Source organism: Chiloscyllium plagiosum, chromosome 10, assembly GCF_004010195.1.
Source record: "Chiloscyllium plagiosum isolate BGI_BamShark_2017 chromosome 10, ASM401019v2, whole genome shotgun sequence".
Taxonomy (NCBI): Eukaryota; Metazoa; Chordata; class Chondrichthyes; order Orectolobiformes; family Hemiscylliidae; genus Chiloscyllium; species Chiloscyllium plagiosum.
The window spans coordinates 69075778-69095320 of NC_057719.1; the positions used below are offsets into that span (position 1 = coordinate 69075778).

General features: G+C 41.5%; 3 long non-coding RNA genes across 3 annotated transcripts in view; 2 read left to right on the forward strand and 1 right to left on the reverse strand.

Moving 5' to 3' along the window:
- The window catches only part of LOC122553747, a 79861-nt gene that overhangs the window by 21752 nt on the left and 38566 nt on the right, over nucleotides 1–19543 (reverse strand). The gene's annotated exons all lie outside the window — the stretch shown is intronic.
- LOC122553746 lies at nucleotides 978–2349 on the forward strand. Its single transcript, XR_006312828.1, has 2 exons — nucleotides 978–1318; nucleotides 1816–2349. It is a non-coding gene; the product is annotated as an uncharacterized LOC122553746 (long non-coding RNA).
- On the forward strand, nucleotides 7354–18579 carry LOC122553745. The gene is made up of 3 exons (XR_006312827.1): nucleotides 7354–7459; nucleotides 16360–16480; nucleotides 18050–18579. It is a non-coding gene; the product is annotated as an uncharacterized LOC122553745 (long non-coding RNA).

A 19543-nucleotide genomic window follows, 5' to 3' on the forward strand; every position in this document is an offset into this window, starting at 1 on the left:
CTGAGGTTCTACCTGTCCCCGCTGTTGCGAAGGATGGGCCTGGCCTCGCTGCTGCGGAACACTCCGAGTCGTTGGACCATTCCGTATCACCTGTCCTTCGTGGAGAAGTTTATGAAGAAAAACACCTTTGATCACAAGTCCATTAGGAAGTGGTCAGCACGTAGTGTCCTTGAGACCCTTCGGGAAAAGGAGAGGGCGGATCCTATCGAGCGGTTCCCTGAGCAGACTGTCAAAGTCATTTGGCAGAATGCCTCATCGCCAGAACTTTCCAACAAGCACCAAGACATGGCTTGGCTGATGGTGAGAAGGACTCTGCCTGTGAGATCCTTTATGCACGCCCGGACTCTCTGCCGCACCGCACGCTGCCCTCGAAGCGGCTGCGGGGGGGAGGAGACTGTCACACACCTCCTTCTGGAATATGCCTACGCATAAGAAGTCTGGAGAGGAATGCAGTGGTGTTTGTCGAGGTTCGTCCCGAGCAGCGCCGTGACGCGGGACTCCGTGCTCTACGGCCTGTTCCACGGGACGAACATCAACTGTGCCTGGAGAATCATCAACTCGGTGAAGGACGCTCTGAGGGCGATCCGAAACCTGCTGATCTTCCAGCTGAAGGAGTTGACCCCGACTGAGTGCTGCAGACTGACACATTCCAAGGTCCAGGACTACGTGTTGGGGGACATGCTGAAGCTTGGGGCAGCTGCCGCCAAGGCGCGGTGGGGAAAGACCACCGTGTAACATCTGCCTGCCTAAGAAGAACAGGGGGCCCACGCAGTCATTCCGGCTCTGCTGACGCCTCAGCTAATTATATGGATATATGATGGATAAACGTACAGATCTGTATATAAAAATGATAAATTCTGATTTCTGTATGTAAATGTTTACGTATGTATGGCATGACCGACTGTACAGACCATCAAATTATTTTATGAATAAAGCATATTTTTGAAATAAAAAAACTCTAACATTTATGTGCAAGGTACACTTTAATGAAGATATCATTTTTGACGATGCTCATTGCTAATCATCAGTATTTTCAGAAACAGCCGCAAGCACTTTTTTTTTGCTGCAGTTTACAGAGAATGTTAGAACAAAGTTTCAGTTTAATAAGTGAGGCACATCCTTCAATTCACTAAGCGAATGTCCCAGTCGGCGTGAGGCAGCATGAAATCTAATCAGGCGGCGATCTTATTTTTCACATAAGCTTTCCGATACTCTGTTGAGTGCCCCCTGGGTAGCATTCTTAATACGTTATTTAAATTAGATCTGCGGATTTCGGGGCTTCACAATATAACCCGGTCGCACGCAGACTTCAGCCAAGGTGAGTTAGCACCCAAATAAACGCAAGATCTAAAATTAAAAAGCAACTGGAGAAACTCAGCAGGTCTAGCAGAGAGACAACTGTGTTCTGAAGAGGTCATATTGTTAATTGCTGCCAGTCTTGCTGAGTTTCTCCATCATTCTTTGACACCCTTTGGTAAAGAGGAGCGGGCGAGACTTTGATTTAGTGAAGCAAATTGCTTCCTGAAGTAATTCTTGCGGGTTCCTTTATATTTTTGAAAAAGAAGATAGTCTTGCGGGCGGGGGGGGGGGGGTTAGAGGGGGAAGCCTTTCCCCGCTTGGTTTGCTCAAGACTCCTTGCTATGAGCGGGGTGAAACCCCTCTCCTAAATGTTGTGTAACCTGTCCCACCACACTCACTTCACCTGGCTACCGATGTTGGGCAGTTTGTTTGTAAAATAGCACCAGGTACGCGCGGCTTGTTTGTGGCGCCTTCCATTCTGCAGCCCTTGGGATTAACCCCGAACTATCGTGTCAGTTTCCAGCTGAAATCGACATGGACGTGAAGGACATCCTGTGGTCCATTTTCTGGTTCTTGGTGCTCATCCACCTGGCCTGGCCGATCAGTATGTTCTTCGGCTTCCTGTACGGTTTGGTGTCTCCCCTGACTACCTGCGTGGGGCTCGACAAAGTCACCGAATTCTTCTTGTCAGGCGCCAGCCTGGGTCGCCTCTGTGCGGAGAATATGAAGTCCAGCAAGTCGCTGTGTTGAAAATGTGCAGCTTTTACTGAAAAACAAACTCGTCTCGTTGCGACCAATTCACCGACACCGAAAACTCTGAAGTTCACGAATTCTTAATCCCGGCGCCCTACCCTATACTTTATCATTCCTCTTTTCAAAGTAATTTCCACCATGTATAAACATGTTTAATAACTTTAATATGTTTCGATTTGCCTTTCTGATGGGGGCAGCCTACAATTTCCAAACTTCTGCACAATTTTAATAACTTGGAAATGCTAAATTTGTACTTGTGTTATTTAAAGTTAGTAATAAATCGCTCCAGATTACAAATGACCTGTCTCACATTAATAACTTTTAATTTTATTGCCCATTTAGATGAGCTCCACAGTGGATGGGTAATTTGTGTCGTTTTGGAATCATATGCAAAGTATGAAGTGGGTAGTTCCAATTAGTTTTGATGTTAACTGCTCCTCGAGAGTGGGTGCTGAAACAAGTTGTGTTTATAACACGGTTATAACTTGCTGTAATCTGTCCACATTCCATTTCAATACAGTATGGGAGTTATTGAAAATGATTGACAGATCAGTGGTAAAATCTGTTAAATAAAAACAAAACGCTGTGGATACCAAACAGAAAGTGGAAGAAATAGCAGATCTGGCAGTATCTGTGGAGAGAAACTGAAGTAATGTTTTGAGTCAAAATGTCCTTTAATCAAAAATCTGTTTGCCCCATGGATGACAGCTAAATCTAATGCAGAGTCGATAAAGTTCACACAATGTAACATTATTGAAAAATATAAAAAGGGCAGAGATTGTAATGTGAGTTGGCAGAAGGTGGACTCAGCATCTACAATGTATGTTTTTGCCCCAACCAAATATCACAATATATCGCAGGGTGTGGTCATAGAATCATAGAATCCCTACAGTGTGGAAACAGGCCATTTGACCCAACAAGTCCATACTGACCCTCTGAAGAGTAACCCAACCAGACCCCATGCCCTATTACTGTACAGTTCCCCGACGATTGCAACTAACCTACACATCCCGAACCTTATGGGCAATTTATCATTGCCAATTCACCTAACCTGTACATCATGGATGTGGGAGGAAACCCCACGCAGACACAGGGAGACAGTCGCCTGAGGCTGGAATCCAACCTGGGTCTCTGGCACTGGGAGGCAGCAGTGCTAACTACTGAGCCACCATCTCGTGTTGTCTTTGAGCATGTTCTTTTAATCCTTGATAAAGATGCAGGTATTTGACTCCTACATCTAGAACTCTCATTTCTGGTACAAGACTATCGCTGCTGATTATTCTTGGTTTTCCTGGCTATGTTAAGGAGCCAGAGTGTTTTCCATTCCCCACTTGCTATGCTTACTTGGTGCTTGATTTGTTTCTGCACAATTGAAACTGGTGTACTGAAATTAATATTCGGTCTGCTAGCACAATGAGTGCTTAAAGACTATAACAAGCAAAGGAAAGGCTTTTTTTTTTCATCTTGGGCAGCATCTCCATCACTATGGTAAAAGCAGCAAAATGGGACCAAATATTGGTGCCACATTTCTTCCCTGTTAACTCTTGGCAACCATTAGTATTATCATCGGAAGTTCAACCTTAAGAGTGAATGTTTTAATTTTGAAGGTATTTTAGTGACTGGTACCAATAGCCTTTGAATTGCTTTGTGTACATTCCACCTTTAATCAAATGACAGCTCAACCACTATAGCAATGAATTGACTGTCTGAGCTACTTTGGACAAATAACACACTTGTGAAAGAAAAATATTCCATTTGCTGGTCATAACTGAAATAAGGTTCTATTAACCTTCGCCATTGTCATAGGGATTCAAATTCATCCGTTTATCATCTTGATGGTTCCAGTTTACCTGTATGTAGTTCATATCCCTTCCTTAAGCTGCAGTAAACCTCAAGATAGCTTGTTTTAAATGTATATCATTGAGGTAAATGCTGCAACTCCAACAAAAATGGAATTACAATTATATTATTCAAAGGCAAACTGATGCCATGACTTAACTGTGAGGTAGTCAGAATGTCAAGAATACTCAGCTTGTTACAATCCATCATTTCTTTGTTGGTCCTCTGTAGGAGCAATTCACTTAGTACCATTCCCTCACCTTCTCCTTGTAACTTTACCTTTTTATCTTTGCAGATATTGATCTAATTTTCTTCTAAAAGACTGAATTGATCATGCCTTTAGCACACTCAGGCAATGTTTCCCAGATCTTTTTTTTTGTGGGCGGCACAGTGGCACAGTGGTTAGCACTGTTGCCTCACAGCGCCAGAGACCCGGGTTCAATTCCCGCCTCAGGCGACTGACTGTGTGGAGTTTGCACATTCTCCCTGTGTCTGCGTGGGTTTCCTCCGGGTGCTCCGGTTTCCTCCCACAGTCCAAAGGTGTGCAGGTCAGGTGAATTGGCCATGCTAAATTGTCCGTAGTGTTAGGTAAGGGGTAAATGTAGGGGTATGGGTGGTTTGCGCTTTGGCGGGCCGGTGTGGACTTGTTGGGCCGAAGGGCCTGTTTCCACACTGTAAAGTAATCTAATCTAATCTAATCTAATCTTAACCACTCATTATGTCAAGATGTGCATCTTTTCTAATTACCTTTAATCCATGCCCTCTGGTTCTTGATCCTTTAGACAATGGCAACAATTGTTTTCCATCAACTCTGTCCAGATCTCTCATGATTTTGAATACCTCAAAGTCTATCTCAAACTTCTCTCCAAGAAGAACAGGCTCAACTTCTCAAATCTATCTACAAAACTGAAGTTCCACATTCTAAGATCTTTTCCGTATTTTCTTCAATACCTTCATTCACATCCTTCCTAAAATGTGGCATCCAGAACTAGGCACAGTTAAAGCTGAACCAGTGGTGTTAGAAGTTTAACATAACCTGATGAAGGGCTTATGACCAAAACATTGACTCTCCTGCTCCTCGCATGCTGCCTGACAGTACCGCACTTTTTGACTCTGACTTTTCAGCATCTGCAGTCCTCACTTACTCCTAGAATGCTCCAAGCTGTATTAAGCACACTCTCAGATTTATACAGTTACATGCCTAGATCCCTTTGCTTATGCATCTGTTTGGAACAAGATCTTACAATTTATTTTGTCTTGCCGCATTCTTCCTGTTCCAGTGAATCACTTCACACTTCAATACTGTCCACCTTTCTTTCTTGAACAGCCTTGCATTTTCCTTTCTTCATGTTCTGTTTTAACGACTAAGGGAGAGTTCAGGAGCCAGGAGCAATGAGATATGGCATAATTAGTTTGAGATTTGAACAGCTCACAGCTTCAATTGAATTCTCTCGTTTTTTAACCAGAGATCATTTTTAGTTATGCATCTTTATAAAACCCTTCATAATTTTGAAGAAATATATCATACAACTCATTTTGCCTTCTCTACTACAGTGGAAATAGTCTAAGTATCTCTTATGTCTCCTCATGACTTAGATTATTATCCCCTTTATCACTTTGATGAATTTATGTCACTTATATGGCTTTTCCACAAATAAAATGTATGTGTGCTGTCCTATTGCCTGTGATCGGTATGCCTTGTAACAAAAAAAAACTGTGTTTACCATTTTGAAATAATTTCACAGCAAATTTTTATGAGTTTAAAAATAGTGATTTATTCTCACACTCTTATCCCACACCAAACACAATATGTGGAATCTTGTAGGAATCTGAGTGAGGTGGGCTGTGGTGAGATTTGTGGCATAACTGGATGACACGTTCAGCAAGATCCATACTGATATGGGGACTAGCTTGTTGCATCTTTTATGCTTTATTACAAACAAAGATGCACATTTGTGTTCATTTTTTGTGTGCCCAGCAGTGCTCTCACCCACATTTGAGCAATGCTCCCCCCACCAAAATCACTGTGGCTTTGTCTTTTAAACTACTAAACACCAGCAGTAAAAACACCCCTGTAGCCAATTAAATATTTACATGCAAGGTCTGTTCAAGGCAATGTAACCCATCAAAAGTGAGTGGAGGTTTGGGAGAGTGGAAAGGGGCTAAATCAAAAAGAGGTAAATTTCTTGATGGGCAGCAACAAATTGTCAATTAAAGGGGATTATTGTTTGATAAATAATAACTCTTTCCACTAATATTCAGATTTCAATCCTACCAAACTCATCAAACAAGCTAGAAAACATGACATGGAAGTTAGAGTGGATACCTGACAAATGCAATTTGCCGCTTGCTCCAAAGAGCATCAACACACTGGACACCTGGCACTAAGAACTCAGGACATGCTCCATTAGCACCGTCCGAGCACTCTCCATATCCATGGGCATTGGCAACATTCACGGCACGTCTTCAATCCACTGACGGGCTGTTTCTGCATTTCAGTGCTGAAAGATGGGCTGCACTTGCAATTATCATTGTAATGCTGCAGCAAGGTCACTCTGCAATCAGGGATGTGCACCCAGCTCGAAGACTGGGCCAGGTTGTTTCTCTGGTAAATATACATTTCAGCATATGCTTTAAACGTGCTCGGTTTCAAATAACTCCTTCAATGTTTTGATTAGATTCCCTACAGAGTGGAAACATGTCCTTCGGCTCAAACCGACCCTCTGTAGAGTAACCCACCCAAGATCCATTTCCCTCTGACTAATGCACCTAACACTATAGGCAATTTAAGCATGGTCAATTCACCTGCCCATCTTTGGACCGTGGGAGGAAACCTGAGCACCTGGAGGAAACCCACGCAGACACGAGAAGAATGTGCAAACTCCACACAGACAGTCGCCCGAGGCTGGAATTGAACTGGGACCCTGGTGCTGTGAAGCAGCAGTGATAACCACTGACCCACTGTGCTGCCAACTGTTTTGATCAAACAGCTCTGGTTTAGAGCTTTCAAACTAAATTTCTTACTCTGAGGGAATCTTTTCTTAGCCATTCCAAAGTACCTCCCTTCTTTATGAGTAATTGTCTTACACAAAAAGCTTCAGCTAAGAATTCTGCAAAATTGCTCAGCTGAAACCCATTTTTTCTCCACACTATGTATGTTTTCCCTGATCAAAAGAGGAACAAAATCCCTGTTGAAACTTTATTGCTGGAACAGCACAGCAGGTCAGGCAGCATCCAGGGAACAGGAGATTCGACGTTTCGGGCACAGGCCCGAAACGTCGTATCTCCTGTTCCCTGGATGCTGCCTGACCTGCTGTGCTGTTCCAGCAATAAATTTTCAACTTTGATCTCCAGCATCTGCAGACCTCACTTTCTCCCCGAACAAAATCCCTGACCTACTAAACTGTAGACATGCTAAATTGAGTAATTGTGGGACTTACGCTCTAATTCGGAAGGAAGTGCCACACACAGGAACAGCTGACCAATTTGATTGTTTGGCAGCTCTGTTACTCCCAGCAGCGCCAGAGTCAGGAAGTGGCCTGAGGAGGATCGTGGCTGCCACAGAAAGGTAAATCTTGGGGTTTTACAATGGGGAGGGATCATACTGTCCCTGCATTTTGAGAGTGGGGGGTAGGGGGGAAGGTGTCTGGGCTCTAAATTCAGTCAGGCAGGTGGGACAGCTGCAGTAAGGGTGGAGTGACATTTTGGATGGGTGCTCCGATGCACAAATGGTACCTCCTTCCTAGTTTTTGTTCATCAGTTCTTTTTTTAAAGAAATGGACCACCCCAGTGCCGTACAACTGCAGACACCATTCATGTAGTGGCACAGGCAGTGTATTATCAGAGAAAAACAGGAAACTGCTGGTGCTGTAAATCTGAAACGAAAACATGAATTACTGGTGAAACTTAGCAGGTCTGCCAGCATCTGTGGAGAGAAAGCAGAGTTAACATTTCTTGATCAGTGACCCTGCTTCACTACAGCAATTCCTTTCTTTGTTTCAGTGAGGATTCTAGATAATCCAAGATGGAGGATGGGAAAAGTTGTGGTTGTAAGAGCTGCTCCTTTTTTGAGGTATTCTCAGTGTTAGAGCAGATTTCCTCAAATTCTAGGAATAGTAATTACTGTTTTATAAGCTGTTGTATTATTTTGGAACTTTGGGGAAAAAAGATCAAAACAGCAGCTCTTTTAAAAAAAAGAGGAAGTCAGACAAAGGCAGAGACCACATGGGAGTGAATAAGCTGCCAGAGGAAGTGGTGGAGGCTGGTACAATGACAACATTTAAAAGGCATCTGGATGGGTATAAGAATAGGAAGGGTTTCAAGGGATATGGGCCAAATGCTGGCAAGTGGAATTAGATTTATCTAGAATGACTGGCCAGCATGGACAAGTTGGACCGAAGGGTCTGTTTCCATGCTGTCCATCTTTATGACTCTGTATTATTAGAGTCAATTGAGCTTTTATAGAGTATGAGATTCTTACAATACAGAAGCAGACCCTTCAGTCCAACCAGTCTATACTCTCAATTCCCAAAGTGAACTAGTCCCACCTGCCCTCAATTGGCCCATATCCCTCCAAACATTTCTTATTCATGTACACATCTAAATATCCATTAACATTGTAAGTATACCCACATCTACCATTTTTTTTGGAGGTTCATTGCACACATGAACTACTCTTCTGTGTAAAAAAATTGTCCCTCATTTTAAAAAAAAAATCTTTCTCCTCTCACCTTAAAAATATGGCCCTGATCTTGAAATCCCCCACCTTATCTATACCCCTCTATTAGGTCACATTTCAACCTCTTACACTCCATTGAAATGTAATCCCAGCCTATCCAGATTCTCCTTACAACTCAAACCCTTCATTCCCATCAGCATCCTGTTAAGTCTCTTTTAAACCTTCTCCAGTTAAATAATATCCTTCTTGTAACAGGGAGACCAAAGCTGGACATAGTGCCCCAGAAGAGGCCTCACCAATGTCCTGCACAACCTTAACATGACTTCTCAAAGGCCCGAGCAATGAAAGCAACCATGCTGAATGCCTTAATCATCCTGTCTATATATGATGCAAACTTCAAATATTTATGTACCTGAACCCTTAGGTTAATAAGTTCAATTAGCTGTTAATTATTTATTTACATTGGTGAACAGTCTCTGAAATTGGCAGCTGGAGAATCTTTTCTATTAAGGGGGTGAGCTCAGCGTTAGGTAGAAAGGTACGAGTTTGTGCTCCTGATCAATTTTGCGTACACACCTCCTCCCCCCACACACCCCAACAATTGAAAACATATATGATGGGGGTATAAAATATCCAGCTCCATATTTCCAATCCTGAGCGACAAAAAATAGATACTCCTTTAGTGGAGCTCTGCCCAGGAATTTCCTATCCAGGTGCCTTCCTGGCCAAAGCAACTTTGTCAAATCCAGTAATCCATAAAGACGGGAGCCAAGAGCATCATTATGGAACTATGTCCCATCTTCAACAAAAGTTCTATTATCTGTAATCTAATGGTCCATTGCCACTTAAAAGCTACTGAGAGAAGCTAAGTGTGGAGATTGGGCGGTCGACGCATCATATCCAGGGATGGGAGTGGTGCTGATTTGGTGAGTGTAGGAGGTGGGTGTAGGAGGATGTGAGCATGGCTGGTGGTGGGTGTTACTGGTCTGGGAACTGGGTCAGATCTGATGGTGGGTGTGGTTTTAACATTGTTGAATCAGGGTTGTTGGGTCAGTTGTGGTAGACTGTAGTGGGGTCACGTCAAAGGCAATGTTGAGGCTATTATTGTCAAGTCAGTCTGTGTCCTGCGACCTCTCTGAGTCTAAAACATATTATGGACTTTTTCAGAAAGTTCCAATTTACCAGGTAATTCATTCAGGGTCAGTTACATTGAGATTTCTGCACAGTGGTGAGGGTAGGTTTTCGTTGTGGTGGTGAAACAATGGGGGTGATTGTTTGGCCTGGAGGGTTCAATGAAGAGTCTGGGGGTGGGGTGGGATGGGGTGTTGGTGTAACAGTGTCAGATCTGCATGGAGAGTATTGGGTTAGATGTGTCACCAGTTGTGGGCTAGCTGGGGGCACTAGGATCAATGGTGACTCAAGGATTCTGTTCAATAATAACTGAGTACTGAGAACAAGTTTGAATCCTGTAACTTATCCTCAGCAGTTATTAAGGTCAAGTCAGTCTGTGTCCTGTGACCTCTCTGACTCTAAATCATATTGTGGACATTTTCAGAAAATTCGAATTTACCAGGCAATTCATGCAGGGTCAGTTACATTGAGATTTCTGCACAGTCCCAGTGTGCAACTGCAGGCTGCATTACTACATTGACTAGATCTACGTATTTGAGTGAGTGTGTGTCTATCAATCTATCAATTCCACCTGTCCCACAGAAGACTAGGTTCAAATTCCTGATGGGGAGTACATGTTGAAGTTATCTACATGAGCCCTCAGAGTGGTGGCGGAAATGTCGGCGGATGATTTGGTTTATACGAAGGTTGGTGGGGTGGAAGGTGAGCACCAGGGGCGCCTTGAGCCCTCAGAGTGTCTACCCTCTATGTGACATTCTGTAGATTGCGTATCGGACATCTCAACCATGGCCCAGATTGAATATAATATCCACTGAAATTCTTTCACCAAGCTCTGCTGCCTCTCCATTTTCTCAAACTCTTTTGATCAGGATTTTAGTCACTCTGCTGAATGTTTGCTTTGGTTTGATGTTGTCTTTTATCTGATAATTTCTCTGTAAAGTCTTGCACAATTCTCTCTGGCGTCTCCAAAAGATCTACCCTTGCCCCTCCTCCACATACACACTTCCTCGTGGTGACAGCACCAGTTTTTCCACAAGTGTGTCGCTGACACCCAGCTCAACTTCCATCCATCTTGATCACTCCACTAGTTTGGTACATTGCTTGTTCAACATCCAGTACCACAGGAACAGAGACTTTGAACAATTAAATACCAGGAAGACTGAAACCATTGTTTTTGATTCCAGCCACAAATTCCACTCTCTCCAGCCCTCCTGGCAATAATCTAAGGCTGAAACAGGCTTTTCACAACCTTGGCTTCATATTTGACCCCAAGCTGAACTTTTGGCCGCATATCCGTGTATCACTAAGGCTACCCATTCCAATAACATCTATAAGATCACCTTCAACTGAACCCCTCCCTCAGCTCATCTACTACTGACACTTTCATTCATGTTATTGTTACCTCTAGACATGGCTATCATGAATCACACTTAATCAACATACATTCTGCTCTGGAGGCCATCCAAAACTCTACTGCCCACACCTTAATTTCAACCAAGTCCCCTTTACCTGTTAACCTTGATATCAGGGTCTAAATTGGCCTCAAGATAAGAAATCCCTTGATTTTAAAATTCTTGTCTTGGTTTTCAAATTCTTGCATGGCCTCATCACTTCTATCTCTGCAACCATCTCTATTCCATCAAACCTCCAAGATATTTGTACTAACCTATTCTGGCCTCAGGAGAATCTCTGATTGTAGTTATTGCATCATTGACATCTATGTCTTCAGCCATCTGGATCCGAAACTCCAGAATTCTCTCCCTACACATCTCTACCTCTTCTCCTATTTCCTCCTTTAAGATGTTCCTTAAATCCCTTCCGTTTGATCAAATTTTTGTCACTTGCTCTAAATCTCCCAGATGAGACTCAATGTCTAATTTTGTTTGATAATGCTCCTGTGTAGTGCCTGAGCTCATTTTACTGCTTTTAAGGTCCTATAGAATTTCAAGCTGTTTAAGTAGTTGTCGTTTTATGTAGCCAAGCACCTTGGAACATATCATTGATGGTCGAGACGCTATAGAAATGAAATGACTGTTGGTGAAATAGAGTATTTTAAAATATTTTTCATCATTTGACATGAAGGAGCTGGTCAACAACTTCAGAAAATGAAGTGGAGGACACACCTCTTGTCTTTATCATTGATGCTGAGGTGGAGGTGTTTGAGAACATCCAATTCCTAGGAGTAAATTTTACCAGTGATCTATCCTGGTCCATCCACATCAACGCTACAGTCAAGAAAGCAGAGCAATGCCTTGACTTTGAGTCATAGAGTCATAGAGATGTATAGCATGGAAACAGACCCTTCAGTCCAACTCGCCCATGCCGACCAGACATCCCAACCCAATCTAGTCCCACCTGCCAGCACCTGGCTCATATCTCTCCAAACCCTTCCTATTCATATATCCATCGAAATACCTTTTAAATATTGCAAATGTACAAGCGTCCACCACTCCCTCTGGCAGCTCACTCCATACACGTACTACCCTCTGTGTGAAAAAATTGTCCCTTAGGTCTCTTTCCCCTCTCACCCTAAACCTATGCCCTCTAGTTCTGGACTCCCCCACCCCATGGAAAAGACCTTGTCTATTTGTCCTATCCATGCCCCTCATGATTTTATAAACTTCTATAAGGTTACCCCTCAGCCTCCGACACTCCGAGGAAAATAGCTCTAGCCTATTCAACCTCTCCCTATAGCTCAAATCCTCCAACAATGGCAAAGTTAAAAACCACACAACACCAGGTTATAGTCCAACAGGTGTAATTGGAAGCTTTCGGAGCGACGCTCCTTCATTAGGTGATAGTGGAGGGCTCGATCGTAACACAGAATTTATAGCAAAAATGTGCAGTGTGATGTAACTGAAATTATACACTGAAAAATTGATTGTCTGTTAAGCCTTTCATCTGTTAGAATACAGTGATAGTTTCACTTCTTTCATGTGTAAAAGGATCCAAAACCTTTTTTTTAAAGTTGCATTCTCGGGTTAGCTGTTAGCAATGGTGATAGCTAGACATTATGTTGAAGGTGTTAGCCCCCTGTGTTCTTTGTCTATGACCTGATGTTTAGATTGATTCCAACAATGGCAACATCCTTGTAAATCTTTTCTGGACCCTTTCAAGTTTCCAATAGGAAGGAGACCAGAAATGCAATATTTTTCCAACATTAGCCTAACCAATATTCTGTACCAACTCCTGTGCTCAATGCTCTGACCAATAAAGGAAAGCATACCAAATGCCTTCTTCTTTATCCTATCTACCTGCAACTCCACTTTCAAGGAGCTATGAACTTGCACTCCGAGGTCTCTTTGTTCAGCAACACTCCCTAGGACCTTACCATTAAGTATATAAATCCTGCTGAGATTTGCTTTCCCAAAATGCAGCACCTCACATTTATCTGAATTAAACTCCATCTGCCACTTCTCAGCCCATTGGCCCATCTGATCAAGAACCCATTGTAATCTGAGGTAACCCTCTTCGCTGTCCACTACACCTCCAATTTTGGTGTCATCTGCAAACTTACTAACTATATCTCTCATGCTCACATCCAAATAATTTATATAAATGATGAAAAGTAGTGGACCCAGCACTGATTCTTGTGGCACTCCACTGGTCACAGGCCTCCAGTCTGAAAAACAACCCTCCACCACCATCCTCTGTCTACTACCTTTGAGCCAGTTCTGTATCCAAATGGCTAGTTCTTCCTGTATTCCATGGGATCTAACCTTGCTATCCATCTCCCATGGGGAACCTTGTCGAACGCCCTACTGAAGTCCATATAGATCACGTCCACCGTTCTGCCCTCATCAATCCTCTTTGTTACTTCGTCACAAAGCTCAATCAAGTGAGACATCCTTGCCTTTCCAAATACATGTACATCCTGTCCCTCAGGATTCCCTCCATCAACTTGCCCACCACCGAAGTCAGACTCACTGGTCTATAGTTCCCTGGCTTGTCCTTACCACCTTTCTTAAACAGTGGCGCCATGTTAGCCAACCTCCAGTCTTCCGGCACCTCACCTGTGACTATCAATGATACAAATATCTCAGTAAAAAGCCCAGCAATCACTTCTGTAGCCTCCCACAGAGTTCTAGGGTATACCAGATTAGGTTCTGGGGATTTATCCACTTTTATGCTTTTCAAAACACCCAGCACTTCCTCCTCTGTAATATGGACATTTTTCAAGATGTCACCATCTATTTCCCTACATTCTATACCTTCCATGTCCTTTTCCATAGTAAATACTCATTTAGTATCTCCCCCATCTTCTGCGGCTCCACACAAAGGCCAAATTGCTGATCTTTGAGGGGCCCTATTCCCTAAATAGTTAACCTTTTGTCCTTAATATATTTGTAAAAACCAGTTGGACTCTCCTTAACTCTATTTGCCAAAGCTCATGTCCCCTTTTTGCCCTACTGATTTCTCTCTTAAGTATACTTCTACTGCCTTTATACTCTAAGGATTCACTCACTCTATCCTGTTTACACCTGACATATGCTTCCTTCTTTTTCTGAAACAAAAACCTCAATTTCTTTAGTCATCCAGCATTCCCTATACCTACCAGCTTTTCCTTTCACCCTAACAGGAATATACTTTCTCTGGACTCTTGTTATCTCATTTCTGAAGGCTTCCCATTTTCCAGCCATCCCTTTACTTGTGAACATCTGAGCCCAATCAGCATTTGAAAATTCTTGCCTAATACCGTCAAAATTGGCCTTTCTCCAATTTAGAACTTCAACTTTTAGATCTTCCATCACTACTTTAAAACGAATAGAATTATGGTTGCTGGCCCCAAAGTGCTCCCCCACTGACACATCAGTCACCTGCCCTATCTTATTTCTCAAGAGTAGGTCAGGTTTTGCACCTTCTCTAGTAGGTACATCCACATATTGAATCAGAAAATTTTCTTGTACACACTTAACAAATTCTTCTCCCATCTAAACCGTTAATGCTATGGCAGTCCCAGTCCCAATAAGGTGATCATCCCATTCTTATTTCTCAGTTCCACCCAAATAACTTTCTTGGATGTATTTCCGGGAATATCCTCCCTAAGTACAGTTTAATGCTATCCCTTATCAAAAACGTCACTTCCCCTCCTCTCTTGCCTCCCTTTCTGTCCTTCCTGTAGCATTTGTATCCTGGAACATTAAGCCAGTCCTGTCCATCCCTGAGCCATGTTTCTGTAATTGCTATGATATCCCAGTCCCATGTTCTTAACCATGCCTTGAGTTCATCTGCCTTTCCTGTTAGACCTCTTGCATTGAAATAAGTGCAGTTTATCAGTCCTACCTTGTTCTCTGCTTTTTCCCTGTCTGCCCTGACTGTTTGACTCGCCTTTGTTCTCAACTGTACCAGTCTCAGATTGAAATCTTTTCTCACTATCTCCCTGCGTCCCACCACCCCCCCCCCCCCCCCCAACCTTAGTAGTTTAAATCCTCCCGAGCAGCTCTAGCAAATCTCCCTGCCAGTATATTAGTCCCCTTCCAAATTAGGTGCAATCCGTCCTTCTTGTACAGGTCACTTCTATCCCAAAATAGCTTCCAAAGATCCAAAAATGTGAATCCTTCTCCTATACACCAGCTCCTCAGCCACTCCTGAGTCTAAAGAAATTCGGAATTTTCACAATGGTTCTTCCAATTTATATAGATGCACCATAGAAAGCATCCTATCCAGATATATCACAGCTTGGTATGGCAACTGTTGTGCCCAACACCACAAGAAACTACAGACAGTTGGAAACTCAGCCCCGTCCATTACAAAAAGCAGCCTTCCTTCTATTGACTCCATCTACACTTCTGCTGCCTCAGGAAAGCAGCAAACATAATCAAAGACCCCTCCCACCCCAATTATACACTCTTCCACCCTCTTCCATTGGGCAGAAGACACAGAAATTTAAAAGCACATAGCAACAGATTCAAGAACAACTTCTTCCCCATTGTTATCAGATTATGAATAGACCTATCATATATTAGAGTTGAGAGTATGGTGCTCGAAAAGCTCAGCAGGTCAGGCAGCATCCGAGGAGCAGGAAAATTGATGTTTCGGGCAAAAGTCCTTCATGATGAAGGGCTGCTTGTCCTGCTGTGCTTTTCCAGCACCACACTCTCAACTCTAATCTCCAGCATCTGCAGCCCTCACTTTCGCCTATCATGTATTAAAGCTGAGCTTTCTCTGTAGCTGTAACACTTTCTTCTGCATTCTGTTCTACTACCCTGATATACTTATGTAAGGTACAATTTGTCTTGGTACATATGACAATAATAAATCCAAATCAAATTGTAGAGGAAGAACAATGTGGCTTAAATATTTTGAAAGGAGATCCTATGTAGAGATTATTTACTGAAAGTAATTGCTCTATTTTCACCGGATGATTTAAAAGTTTTCTGACAGGTGTAGTAACATGCATTATTTAAATTTTGCATGGTACAATGTTAATTATATCAATTCATCTGTTAGAAAAAGAAATGTTGGAAAAGGTTACGTAGTTGAACAAAATGCTTTGTGATGTCATTTTGTCATGTCATTTTGTCACTGTGACATCCTACCTGTGGAGAAATGATTTATTGTGCCACTTGTAAATTGTTGTACAATAGTTGGCAGTAAATTGCTCTCTCAGTGCTTTTAATATTGATACTCCTCTGCTTTTATGTGATAATTTTTTTCAGTCAGTGTCCTGCTTTGTATGCTGTTAAATTTCTTGAAAGGAATTGACTCCAAAGTTTCGACGAAGAAACACTGCAGAGTGTAGACTTCCATAGCTTTAACACACTACTCCGTCCATCAAAGGTAATATTTTTCGAACATTAGTTAGATTTTTATTAAATTAGAAACATTACCGTAAGAGATGTCAATGTTGTCAATAATATCACTATTTCTGTTAATAGTTTGCACTTAGTATTGCTGGATCGCTTACTATGTATTCAACTTTCTGGTTTCTTGCATGAGAAGTTTAAGGTGTCAATGGTGATCCAAATTTATATCAGTGTGTTATTTGGGCAGATTTAATCAGGGCTTTAAAAAGGCCATGAGTATCTTTAAGTATCTTAGGACAGAACATTTGCAGGGCCACAGAGTGGGAAACTAGGAGAACGTGAGGACTGCAGATGCTGGAGATCAGAGTCGAGAGTGTGGTGCTGGAAAAGCACAGCTCATCAGGCAGCATCCGAGGAGCAGGAAAATTAATGTTTTGGGCATTTCTAATGAAGGGCTTATGCCCGAAATGTCGATTCTCCTACTCCTTGCATGCTGCCCGATCTGCTGTGCTTTTCCAGCACTACACTCTCAACTCCAGAGCAGGAATAGCTGGTTTGCTTTTGCAGAGAACAAACATGGACACAATGGGACTGAACGGCTTCTTCCTGTGCTGCAACCATTCTACAATTCTGTAATGTTCTGGGTTAGTTCCATTTCAGACAGAAAGGCACCATTGGTTAGTCAAATATTGCTAATCCGAAAATAAGGCAGCAAACTATATCAACCACAAATTATGGGAGAGAAAAGTGACAATTTATAAAACAAATCGAAACATTTCTAACAATCGATAAATATTCTCTTCTTTGATCAAGTAACTACAAGGTTTAGCAAAGAAACCATAGGAGTGAAAGGTCAGAAGAAGCATTTTTAAAATAACCATTGGGATTGGAGAAACCTTATTCCTGTCCTTATTCTGTTCTATTTTTATCGTTAAAAAAATCTTTTTAATTACAGACCCATTTAAATAGCAAAATGCACAGCAAGGAGTGACAACGCTTTAGTTTTCTGAAATATGCATTGGACCAACAACTTAATATGATTCCAGTTGTAATTTTAAAATGTATTTTAAAAATGAACACATAATTCATGTAGTTATTTGTCTGAAGTGTGACTTAATTATCTTGCATTGTGATGTCACATGGCATCATAAAACTTGTCTCTTTACAAATTTTCAAAACCAAATTTATTTTAATGTGTAGACAAATACAATTTATACACCAAAACGCATACTAAGCAGCTATTGGCGTCTTGAAAATATGTGAATAATAATTTGATTTATCTGAATAACTTTGCTAATTAGTTATAACTATCACAAACATAGTATCATCAGTTAATTATCACTTCAAATATTACTTTTTAATGTTATACATATGAATGCACAATGCTGATTAGTGACATCATTCTATGCACATTGGCAATGTGTATTATTGTGGGATATTGAGTCACTAGCAGATGTATTTTTCATCCACCATATGTATTTAATATGCATCATAAATTATAGAATTTTGCATCAGAAACAAAATGTCCATCACTATTTAATGCACAATCAGTGCCTGGTGACTGTAGCCTACTCTTAAATGATTTCTGTTTTCTTCACTCCAGTATTTGGAATTCACCCAGAACCAGTCTATCAACCTTCAGAGCAACATGGCTAGCTGCGCAGATCTTATGTGGTCCTTTTTCTGGCTTATAGTGCTGTTCTTTATAGGCTGGCCGCTCAGTATATTCTTTGGGGGTATCTATGGGTTTTTATCACCTCTGACTACCTGTGTTGGACTGGATCAGGTCACCGATGTCCTTCTTCAAGGTGCAAATCTGGGAAGAACCTGTGCTGAGAATATGAGATCAAGCAAAGCTCTCTGCTGAAAGCAAAAAGGATGGTAATTACTCTTTCAGCAACAAATACATTTCGCAAAAACTGTAAGCTATCCACTTCACCACTTAGATCATTGCAGATCGCTTCATGTAAAACAAATAGCCACAGAACTTTACGTTTCATTCTGACCTCAATGAATGGCTGAAGATTTGTTTAATTCCTTTTATAATTTATTTAAATGGACTTACATCTTTGGAATGAAATCAAATAAATTTTTAATTATTTGTAATTAAAATGCAATAAATGACCATCCTCTTACCTAGTCAAAATGTAGTTTCAATATTTGTTTACATAAATATCCAAATTATTCTTTACTATTGTCAAACGCTGCAAAAAATCTTATTCCAGATCTACAGAACACTCAGGCTATCAATTTTGTGCTGGAATTATTTAGATAATTCACCATAGTCCTACTCTTATGGGAGAGAGACAACTGGTCGTAGTGATCTAACGTGACAATCATCACACTTCAAGGGGCAAGGGGCAGATTTGAGAGGTTGGGGTCTCATAGTAACCTCAACCAATGTAGGAATTGAACCCATGCTATTAACATCACACTGCATCACAAATTAGCTCACTATCTGAGTGGAACCCCATAGGAGCCCTTTATTATGATGCAAGATTATCAATAAATAAACCATCAAGCAGCTTCAGCAAGGAGAGAATGAGATAAAGTATTTTAAAAGTAGTTTTGTGATATAAACCTTTTCCAGATTGATTTTTTTTTCTATAAGTAAGCATTTATTAAATTGAAAACAGATTGTCAGCTTTAATTTCTTTCACAAAGATTGTGGCTGAATATTTATGGAAAGGGATAATGGAATATCATAAGTCCGCACCATGCCTGTTTAACATTGGGAAGGATTTCAGGGCCATTCTCTACCTAGGCAAATAGAACAAGACATCTTCCCTTTGTTTGCTTGCTGTAAGGTCCTACATGAAGTGAGTTTGGACAATTGTAGTGCAGCTTGCAGTGCTTGTAAATCCTCAATGTAAAACTGTATTCATGTGTATTGATATGGTTGAGGTCATGATATTTGCTCGTTCTGATAAGAACAAAAATTAGACTGGAGCCAAAACGAGAGTCAGGAAACAATTGCATTGAGTGTACGATTTATTATGGATGCTCAAAGTTTTCAAATAATTTGTTCTGGTACAGATTATGGAGTGGTAGAGACTGCATCGGGAGGTGAGAAATTAGGCTTATCAGTGTATATTGA